Source organism: Lactuca virosa, chromosome 8, assembly GCF_052849685.1.
Source record: "Lactuca virosa cultivar CGN04683 chromosome 8, Lactuca_virosa_CGN04683_v6, whole genome shotgun sequence".
NCBI classification, from domain to species: domain Eukaryota; kingdom Viridiplantae; phylum Streptophyta; class Magnoliopsida; order Asterales; family Asteraceae; genus Lactuca; species Lactuca virosa.
Window position 1 is genome coordinate 40,300,888 of NC_136433.1, and position 10,977 is coordinate 40,311,864.

A 10,977-nucleotide genomic window follows, 5' to 3' on the forward strand; every position below is an offset into this window, starting at 1 on the left:
CTAACAACACAATACTCGAATATGATTTGGAATCGAAAATGTCTTTAAATTTTAAATTTTAGTCTTTAATTTATTTATTTATGAAGTTTAAATTGAAGTCAACACCCCCCCCCCCATTTAACAACTTATATTGTGATGTGTGAACATATGGCTGAATAATAAGTCTCATATCTCAATGGTTCGACCCTTCTTATTCTATACTATCTCTAGTAGTATATTGTAACAGTGAATTATGTTTAATTGTTATTATATTATCCCTTTATTCGTTGGTTTGACAACTAAACAAATTGGCGTTGTTGCTGGGGATACGGTAGTGCTAATTGTTTATGCCAAGATCTTTTCGCATAGGGACACCATTACCAGTTGATTTGGAGATAAAGAAATCAACGAAGCAAAGACGGAAGCAAGCTAGACTTCTAAAAAAACAACAACAATTCGGAGCTTCTTCATCAAACCTTTCAACCACATCTCCACCAACATCCAAAGATTCCACATCACCACCCTCACCCACTCATTCCACCGAGCCTGAAACTTCCATCCTTACACCTACCATGGGAGACCAAGGAGGCAATAATGGTCCTCCTGTTCCACATCCTAAACAAACCCTTACATAATGGTCCACCCAAGATGTTACCCAACAACCATTATGTACCACTTATCCTGTAACAACAAACTTTTAACACAAATGCATACTCATTCACTTGTTGCCTACATTTCGTGGTCTTGAGAATGTAGACCCACACAAGTTCCTTAAGAAATTTCATGTTGTTTGTGTGTGGATGAAACCACATGAAGTTACTGAATATCAAATAAAGTTAAGGGAATTCCCCTTTGCTTTACAAGATTCAACCAAGGAGTGGTTATATGACTTGCCACAGCGATCAGTCACAACATGGAATGAGCTTGCACGGATGTTTTTGTACAAGTATTTACAGAAATAAGAGCTTTGGATTTACGCATGGAAATTATAGGTATCAATCAACAGAAAAGAAGAGCCTTGTATACATATTGAGAACAGTTCAAGAAGTTGTGTTAAAGATGTCCAAAGCATGGGATCTTAGAGTACCAATTGCTGCAATATTTTTGTGAAGGAATGTCACCTTGGGAGAGAAGATTGCTTAATGCATCAAGTGGGGATCCATAGCTGATAAGACTCCTACATAAATCAGAATTCTTATAAAAAAATATGGTTGAAGAGTCCAATCGTACAACTCAAGAAGAAGAATGGTACACTGATACAGCAAGAGGAGTGAAAGAAATTGCCACACCAAAAATTGAGAATCAACTTTTCGAGTTGACTAAAGTTGTTATTATGCTTGCCAATGACAAGGGTGTGCAACCAACATTTAGACCTTGTGGTATTTATACCTAAGTAGGACACCCCACTAATATGTGTCCTATGTTACAAGAAGATACAAAAGAAGTTCGAGCTATGGGATTTTCTAGTAAAAAACAAGACAATTTTCAACCAAGAAGCAATCCAAATTGGCATCAACCTGATAGGTGCATTTTATGCACCTATTTTGCATGTTTTTTTTTCCTTCCTTTCATAGCATTCTACTTCATAATTCTTGCATTTAGTTAATTATTTGGACAATTGAATATTTTATTAAGAATGTATGGTACTTCACTATTTTTGATTTATTTTGTAGGCATCATGGAAGATAGATCATGGAGCATGGAACATGGAGCTTGGAACATGGAACATGGAGCATGGAGCATGGAGCATTGGAGTATGAAGATAAGATGGACCGGTCATGCCATAGAAGAAAACATGAAGACATAACTCGATTCGTTGCATATCATCATAGCAAAGGACTACGTTTGAAACACAGTTCGTGTCACACCGACACGGGTCGTGTTTGACCTTTTTCATCTTATTTTTTAGCAACATGACTCGGGGTGAAGCTAGACTGAAGAAGGAGCCAACTTGGAAGACTTATTGGACTTTTAGCAAAAAGCACGGGCCATGCCAAAACACATGGTTAAAACACATGACCATGCTAAAAACACATGGGCAAAAGGCATAACCATGCCAAAAAACGCATGGCCTTGAGTTAGGCACGTGAGCATTACTAAAAGAGGGGAAGACGTCATTTTTGAGAAAAGACGGTTTCTGAAGCATTTTTTTTGGTGATCTTGGGCAATTTTGGGAGATTTCTTGGAGCTTTTGAGAAGACTGAATCATGGCAAACATTTTTTATTTCCATTTGTTCTTAGCCATGTGTGGCTAAGAAACCCTAATTTCCAGTTCTTGTTCAAAACATGTTGATTGCTTGACTTGAAGTATATGGCTTGATACTTGATTTATGATTTTATTCTAGTGATTATGTTCTTGTTTAAACTAGAATCCTTGAATTTGATTTATGTTTGATTGGCCACTTTCATGAATTGAATTTTTTGTACAGTTAATTAACTTCTAGGGCACCTAATCGTTCTATAAAGTTAATGATTGGTAACAAACAATAGTTTTTCTTATTGTAGATCATATATCGCATGTTTTCACACTTCTGAGCGTACAAGAAGAAATGAACATTGTTGGGAAGCTTGTACAAAACTTAATGCAATTTTCAATACAATCTAAGAGCGTGTTTAGATTGAATTAGTAAAGTTAGGTCTAGTCAAAGAACGTGTTTTGGTTAGATAATTTGGCAAGCGAGAGGTATCAGAGTGTGTTAATATTTTTTAGTACCAACTTAGAATAGCAATCATGAATTACATCAAGTCATAATCAAGTTAAATGACAACATTGAGAAATAGAATTAGAACCATTCCATCAAATTGTTTACAAACCTAATTCATATTCTTTATGGTATTAACCTTGTATATAATGCAATAAATTTCTATGCCTCGTCACACTACCATCTCCCAAAGTTGTCAAAATCGAGATCATACTTAAAATTGTTGTACGTTTTGCAAAATCGTGATCGTAAGATCCTACCAAAATGAACTCATATTCAATTTTGCTTGCAAGATGATGTAATTAACTTTAACTTCTTAATCATCATCCATAATTTTTATTGTTGCAAACCGCAAACATTAAGAATAAAACATCTTAATTAGAATAAGATTATTTTGATCATGTATACGTAAGACATAAGATCACAAAGGGATTATTATGGGTGTCATGCCTAACTCGAGGTGAGTTGATACAATGATGATGCTCTAGAAGACTTTATGCAACTTGTGACGCTCGATTTCAAGTATGAATAGACGAAATTTTTGATATTCGGCTGTATAATAAAACTAAAAAGGTGGGATCAGGATCGTCGTGTGATCGAGATCGTTTTTCACTTGTAGGATCTTAAAACCTTAAGATCGTAAGATCAAAATCGATATTTTAACAACCTTGCCCTCTCCTATTGTCTTATTATATTTGTGAAGTGATCTATCATAGATCATCTATGAGGCTGTGGACAGGGCCAGAGCTGGCCTAATACATGGATGAATTGGGCATAGATTGAGGGGCATCATTGTAGCCCAGCAAATTATAGGTAGAGTATTATTTAGCCCAGCCCAATAAATTTGTTGGATTTTTGCTTTTTTGGTTCTCGACGACGGTAACTGGTAAAAGGAAAAGGCCGCAAAGGCGCGAGAATTGAAATGCTTGGAAAAACGAAGCGTCACGACTCTGAGAATCAATATGTAGACGACGAGGAGTCGACTCTCTCCTCCTGTCGATTTCTTTCTCAAAACACACGATCTCTGGATACTCTCCCATAGGCCCACATACGAATCGGATTCATCATCTCTCACTCTCAATTTCTGAATTCTGGATACAGGATGCCCTATTTCTGATTACCCTCGTCGCTCTTTCAGTCGATTTCTGAACACCCTCCCACTCTCTTTCCCGATTTCTTATGTATATACCCAATTTCTGGATAACTAATTCGGAAAAGTGAAGACAGGAGTTGGAGACTTCAAACTTGGACACTTCAGCCTTCAGACATGGTGCATCTTTCACCATTTAGACTCCTTGTAAGGTATCTCTCCTCTGTTTATTTCCCTTTTATCTTGTATATTATACTAATTGTATATTTCTCCAATAACATGATACAATATGGCGAAGTATTCACCGATTCACAAGAATTATTGAAAATAACATAATAAGTCTCTTTTACTATTCAAATAACAATCAGTTTGGTTGAAAATAACATAAGAGGTCTCCTTTACTGTAATGAAATTGACTTTAAATAACAATCAATTTGGTTGAAGTTCTATTAACTTGTGCGGTTTAAAACTTATTTAGTAATGCCTTCTTATATTTGCGGTTTTTAGTACCGAAAGTAATTGCTGTTTTGCAATTTTATGTATTAAAAGTGTCCCAAAATCCTGCAAATGTTCGAGGTTGTAGAAACAGGTAAAACGATTTACTATTTTTCATTGATTTTTGAACCTTTATGTTTTATATAATAGTAATTGAATTTTGAACATGTTTTTTTGTTATCAAGAAGTAATATGTTAAAGAAAATGTCTATATGTGCAGGATTGTGGACACCATGCATCCAAGGAGTGTTGTTGTGATGGTGGTTGCTCTTGTTTCTCTTCTCATTTTCTGTAATTTTCTCCCAAGTATCTATGAGAATGTTTGCTATTTCGGGTTTGGAACTGCTATCGAATCTTCATTAGTTTCTATTTTACTGAATTGTTCTGCTTATATTTTGAAATTGAAGCATCTAAGCATGCTTTTAATAAAAGTTTTGATCTTATTTACTAAAAATCCAATTTAAAGGCATGTTTATTTTGGTGGTTGTTTCGGGCTTTAGAATCAAGGGTAAGATGTTCGCTAAGAAATGAAGAAGACCTTTGCCATTGGTTGAATGAACTTAGGGTTCTAATTCTCAATTCAAATTTTGATCCATTTAGGCAAATACGACAATATAATATCAAATCCGAATCTTGATTCTCATTTTTCTAAAACGCATTTATGATCAGATACATAAGATAATATAAGAAATTGCTAGCATGGGTACAACATCGAATCCATCTATACGACCTTAGTTCAAAACCCTAAGTCTCTTTTGGTTTGATGTTATGTTTAATCTACTGGTTTTGAATTGATGAGTTGATTTGTTGTTTTTAATTGATGAAGGTAATTGAAACTAGGGATGAGCATATGGACCGGGGAACCGGAACCGGAACCCGATGGAACCGGTCGGGCCGGGACCGGGACGTTATTTTTGTGGATTTTTGGAACCGGGAACCGGAACCGATATAACCGGAACCGGTAGGACCGGCAAATGCTATTTTTTGAGGACTGGTTCCAACATTTGAAGACACGACAAGAATCGGTAGGAATCGGGAACCGGTAGAACCGCCGGGCCGGTTCGGTTCTTGATTTTGGCCGAAGCCGGTTCCCGGGTCGGGTCTGGTTCGGGCCTGTTCTGGCCGGTTCGGTCTTTTTGGTCATCCCTAATTGAAACTTACTTTCATTTTTATTTTTTGTGATTTCCATCTTATGAGTTCGTATTGTTCATTTTTTGGATTTTTGTTAATTGCAATCTGCTAAATGTGGCTAAATTATCTTGTACGCCAAAAAAAGGAGTCAGTAATGAAAATAGAGTTGAAAAGCTGACTTTATCCATGTTAAATATATCTGAATTTACAAAAATAATAATGGGGTGACATGAGGAACTTCAAGACACCCATTAATATGATCCGGTAAGTAAAATTTTTAAATTCCTAATTTATTCACCCATTATAGAAAATCTTTACATTTTTACCAATAAAATTAATATATTTAAAATTTCCTTACACATAATAGTAACCTATTTGTAACAGCAACATGCTTACATGTATTTATTGATAATAGAAAAATATAACAAATAAAGTTCAATGTCCATATTAGTAGCAAAATGCAAATACGTTGTTATTATAGGTAAAAAATAAAGTAATTATAAATATATACAAAATGTAATCTTTCATTTGTGAAAGAACATTACTATAGCTAATAGTATAACCAAGTAACCAACTTGTTAGTTCATGAAAAGCGATCCATAGGCTATTCGAGAAATGAGTGTTTCCGAGGTGTGTATCCATCCGAAGTCGTTGAGTGTTATGAGTTGTTTCCGAAAAGAGAACGTCAGAGAAATGAAGACAAGTACTATTTTGGATTATTTTGTTTGTCTTATGTAAAAGACTTAGGGGACAAGATCAACAACGATGTCATGTCACCTTTTATCAATTCAAGAATCACATCTGTCATTCTCTTAAAACATTCTCTTTGCTTATTTACTTCACTTATACTCCTTGTTTAGTTGTTGCATTGTATACTTGGTTGTTCTTCAAGGCTTGATCGGATATAATCCAGACTTGGAAACCATTATCAGCCTCTATTGTTGTTTACTCAAGGTATAATTTATTATTCACTCCTGATATCTTTTGTTCTTTCACATTTTATAAATTTAAAACTAGTAGTAGTAAAATACACATCAACCACATTTTTGGTTGAAACCAGGTCAACCCTTTTCATGAATGAAACAAACATCCATATACCTTTCGAGGGACATAGTTTTCATACAACTTGGATATCCCTTTGATTTTATATGATTTCTAAAAGATAGGTGACAGATTCATGAAATCACAATACCACCATGTTTAAGTACCCTTTTTGTCCCACTTATTAAGCACTTAACTATTAAGATCATAACCATCAATTCGAAAAGGATATAAATTCTAAACATCTATACTGAGAGGTTTAATAACAACATCTTAATGGATTAAGATATTGTCTAAAATCAACATATAAACCTCACTTCTCCACTTAATGAATATTAGAAGGAAAACATGGGTTTGACCTTCATTCCAAACACATTAATCACTTAATTCTCATTGATATGAGCTGAAAATGGAGCACCACCCAACCATCATGAAGTGGTTGTGAGATGGTGGCTTAATGGTGGTCCTAGGGTGACAAAAACCTTCACACCATTGTTGAACTCATAAGATGGTGATTCTTATCTATTTAGCCATGGCATTGACATCATCATTGACCTGACCACCACCCAATGACTTAATGGTGGTGATGGGGTGTTTTCCCGACCGCCACCACCACCACCGACGAAGGTGGTGGTTGGTAGTGATTGTGTGTTGTGTTTAGAGAAGAAAAAGAAAGGAATTAAGCTAAAGGGGCAAGAGATTTTACCCACACAAGATTCCAAGCAGGAAAAACCTCTTTCCCGCTCCCTTCTTCGGCGCTTGCTCCGGCGAGAATTTTGGCGACTTCTGAATGGCGATGTCTCCCTCTCTCTATCTCAAGCGAAATTCGGCCACTCCAAGCCCTCCTCTCTCCTCCTTATAATCTTGTTGCACCTCTAGACAATGGTTAGGGTTTGTACCATTAGGTAAAAGGGTGCACCACCTATTACCAATTAATCCATGTGCTTTACCCCATAAACTTTTCATTTTAACCCCTCTACTTTTCCATTTTGACAAAAACAACCCCTAAAGTCAAATATCTTAACAAATTAAGTTTCTAATTATACCCCATTTAGTCTCTCACCATATTCTCTTTTTATGCTACATAATTATTTCTAATTATTTTTATTAATTGATATTATTTATTTATTATTATTTCCTTAATTATTATTAATTATTAATTACTTACTTTAAATTTACTTAATGTATTTCATTTATTTAATTCATTTATCTAATTTTAAAAGTTTATCTTTAATTATTATATAATTGTTCATATTCTTTATTTTACATTTTTTTTCTAAATAATAAAATGATAGACAAGATGTTACAAATATTGTGCTCCATCGTCATACATTACACAAAGTAGAATACTAGGGGTGTGTATGAGGCGGTTTGGTTCGATTATTGAACAAAACCGAACCATAACCATTACTGTTGGTTAATGCGTTTTGGTACCAGTGGTTATGATTAGTATTGGTTATGGTTAATGTTTTTTTTTTCGGTTAATGGTTAATATTGGTTAACCATAATGTTCAAAAACAATACAAAATGAAAGTATATTGGTATAAAAAATGAAAAAGAATACAAAAAGTATTGGACCAATAATTTTTGTAAGCTTTTGAAATCTTATAATAATAAACTAAAGCATATAACTTTTGTATTTGAATGCAGCCTCCAATCAACTCTGCTAAACGTTTACAAATTGTAGAATTAAGAATTACCAAATTAATCAATTGTCTTAGCGCAATGCGTGATTGCTAATTGCATGTGTCTAAGTGTGTGCAACCGTAGATGGTTTAACTCCTCAATCATGTCTACTGATAAGTGAACATTAATGATTTTTTTTAAAAAAAATTTAATTGCACTTGAATAAGTTGAACGGTATTCTTTTATATATAATGTATAATTTATATATATATTTAAATATAAAGTTATCGGTCCAGTTAATCTATAAAACCATAACAGAACTGTTAGTTATCGGTTAGGTCAAAATACAAACCGAACCATCGGTTTTAAAAATGGTTCAGTTAATATGGTTTGGTTTTATCGTTTAATTTGGTTTTGGTTCGGTTTTTCGGTTATTATGCTCACCCTTATAAAATATCATAGTTTTTACTAGGCCACTTGCAATAATCAATTTCTTTTTATCCTTCCATCCTGATAGTATATTAATTAATCAGATATGAAGCTCTACCATCCAATCTAGTATTTGTTGAAACTTGAAACCATATTATGTGTAAAATAACGCATGGTCTTATAAATGAATAAGGAAATCATAAAATATGTATTATCTATATGTAGTTTCATATTTTTCAAAGACAATATGTTAGGCACATGTGAGTATAGCTGAGGCCATGTGTTAGATTTATTTTTTCACACGCATTTAGCATCGATGCAGGTGGTAGCAAAGAGTTTCTCTTAAAAAGATAAGAAAAATGACCAAAACTTCACCAAAACTTAAACAACCCTTTTATAGTGCATACATAATTATATATCCTAATCATTTGTAACGTTTCATGAATACGTACAACCATTTGTTATTTTATATTGCCAAAAATCCAAACCAAAAAAAATAACGGTAAAGTTTAAGATTATTATCCTACAAACTGAAATTTGATACGCATCTTACGTACATACCATCTTCTATGTAATATAGATACATAGAAACACGGGTGACATGTCAATATGGTAATGAATATATGTTCTTAGCACACACATATCCATGAGGATTTATTAAGAAAATTAAAAATTCATAAACAAAACAAAACATACAGTCTCACACAAGATATATCACCTTTTTCCATATATTTGGCTCACATATTCACTTCACTTAGTTTGGTTAACCTCACCTTCAACCCATGCTTCATTTGAAGTGTTATTGAAGCAATTGGATACACCGTTTGACCTTCCACCAACTCAATGTGATAATGATAAATGATCATAGAAGCCACTATCTTTAGCTGAGTGAAACTCATGTCCTTACCTATACAAATCCTTGGTCCACCATTGAAAGTCGGGAACTTGTAAGATGATTCATGTTTGATCCCTCCTTCCTTTGAAATCCATCTCTCAGGCTTAAACTCCATGCAATCCTCACCCCATATCTTTTCCATCCTTCCCATGCCATAAAAATATAGCAAAATCTTAGTGTTTTGATTAACTTGGTGGCCACTTGGAAGTATATCTGGCTGTAAGGGAGTTTTGTGGTTAAAAGGAACAGGAGGGTAAAGCCTCAAGGCTTCACATAGAGCCCCATGAAGATAAACCAGTTTGCCTAACTCTTTGGAATTCCAGTTCTTTTGATCATCTACTTTCTCCTGCAATAATGTGTGAATCTCCTCTCGGATCTTGTCCTCTACAATTGGATTTTTTGCAATAAGATAGAAAAACCATGAGAGAGCTGTGCTAGTTGTATCTCTCCCAGCACCAATTAGGTTCTTTATGACATCTTTTAAAAACTTGCTAGGATCTTCAAAACTACTGCTTTGGTCTTTAAACTCTCTAACCAAGGATGCCAATCCAAAATGTTCACTTTCTATGTTAGTATTGGACACATGTTGTATTCTAGCTAAGCACTTACACAGGAAGTGATCAAAAGTATTGTTTGCTTCACTTAACTTCTTTTCATTCCCCATTCTAAACAGTTGTTGAAATTTCCAAAAGATTGGAGGTGAAAATAGCCTGCACAACATACTTTCTCCAATATCTGTTAAGGACTTCTCACAAGGAAGGAAAGGAAAATCAAGAGACAAGCTTTTTGGGTCAAAGTCTAAGAGCAAGGTGCATATAGTATCAAAAGTGAACCTTTGGAATATATCCTGCAAATCCATCTCATTGCCTGGTTTGGAAATAGATTCCAATATTGGTAAAAGCCCTCTTTCCATCTTATTCCAGACAATCCCTTCGAAGACACTTTGAAAGTTGGGTTGCCTGAAAAGAGACATGGTGGTTTTGCGTTGGATCTCCCATAAATGTCCATCGACATTAAAGATGCCATCTCCAAAGAAATCAAATATTTCACGGAATTTTGGGCCTTTTGGATAATTAGTAAAGTTCTTGCTCAAAACGTGTTGGATGTCTAATGGGTCTGTGGTAAAAAGCATGTCCATGTTGGTAAACCAAGGTCCTCTCAACATGAAACTACCGCCACTACGATTAATATATATCGCCAAGAAATCATGGATTTTGTTCAAGTTTGTAAGGGCTTGAAACACACCAAGATGCGGCCAATATCTATCGATAAGAGCTTTTACGTATTGAGGTTTGTAATGAAATATTAATAAAGAAAGAAAAATGAGGATGGCCAAAGATTCAAGGAAAGCCATATGAAAATGTAAAGATATACATATGAACTTAAGTGGTACATGAATGATTATATATATATATATATATATATATATATATATATATATATATATATATATATATATATATATATATATATATATATATATATATAGGCTTAGGTTATTCTATTCAAAGTAATTATTGTGTTATTGTATGCATAAATGTGGGCCAATCAAATTTACTTATTTTAAGAAAGTGATTAATATATATTAT

At 34.1% G+C, this 10,977-nt stretch overlaps 1 pseudogene; it reads right to left on the reverse strand.

Moving 5' to 3' along the window:
- Window positions 1–9,146: 9,146 nt before the first annotated feature.
- Window positions 9,147–10,769, reverse strand: LOC145133265 (alkane hydroxylase MAH1 pseudogene; annotated as a pseudogene).
- Between the last annotated feature and the right edge of the window lie 208 nt (window positions 10,770–10,977).